This window comes from Otolemur garnettii, unplaced genomic scaffold, assembly GCF_000181295.1.
Source record: "Otolemur garnettii isolate 467f Iridium unplaced genomic scaffold, OtoGar3 scaffold00057, whole genome shotgun sequence".
NCBI lineage: Eukaryota > Metazoa > Chordata > Mammalia > Primates > Galagidae > Otolemur > Otolemur garnettii.
In genome coordinates this window covers 6,610,992-6,612,026 of record NW_003852452.1, presented here as the reverse complement: position 1 = coordinate 6,612,026, position 1,035 = coordinate 6,610,992, and positions in this window count along the sequence as shown.

The window sequence follows — 1,035 nt, the reverse complement described above, 5'->3', positions numbered from 1 at the left end:
CTTGGGAGGCTGAGGCAGGAGACTCGCTTGAGCCCAGGAGTTGGAGGTTGCTTTTGAGCATGATGCCATGGCACTCTACCCAGGGGGATAGCTTGAGGCTCCATCTCAAAAAAAAAAAGATACTGGCCTAGGCAAAGAATTTATAAAAAAGACCCAGAGGCAGATTGTATTAATCAACTGAGGTAAAATGGAAAAAACAATATTGAAGCACTGATGTAGTTAAAGTATCTCTGGTCTAATTAGAATACAGAAATAAAGTTGAGGTGTTAATAAGTGCAAAAAAACAGCACCTTCAGATAAATACAATGAGAAGGAATCTATGGTTCAGGAAACATACTTCACTGTGATGACAAGCAAATTAAGGAGAAGGATGTGAAAAAGCAGGTAAAAGGATATAGGAAAAAAATAGTTGAAGATGAAGAAAAATTCTCTTACAATAGCATGGGAATTTCACAGAGAAGAGGACTTCTTAATAAAAACAAATGTGGAGATGAACTAGAAGAGATATGAGGTTCTGGAAGAGGGAAAGGTTTGCATAAAAGTTACTTACATCCAGCCAGCCAGACTAAAACTATTTCTTAAAAGCAATACAGTTTTAGGGACTTTCTTGCCCAAAGCTCCAATTTATATACTGCTACTTCTAAAAGGTACCAGTTTCCCTGAAAATAAGACATTGTCTTATATTTATTTTTTTCTCAAGACACACTAGGGCTTATTTTCAGGGGATGTCTTACTTTTATTAAGTATAATACAACAATCTACATTTATTTAAATCATTTAAGTCATTTTCTTCTGGAACCTGACAGGGGGAGCTGACCTTGTTGGTGGGGCTAGTGCTAGTGATATGTGAACTCCTTTCCCCTAGCTGTTCGCACATGTGCAATAGGATGCCTGCGACCGCAGTTACCATGCAAGCACCCGGAGACAAGAGCTGTGGCAGATAAAAGGTACTCCAGTCTTCCTTACTGCTCTACACCAAAATACACGGCGTAATAAGGCTTACACCTAAATCTGATGTAGAATTCTTTTTTTTTT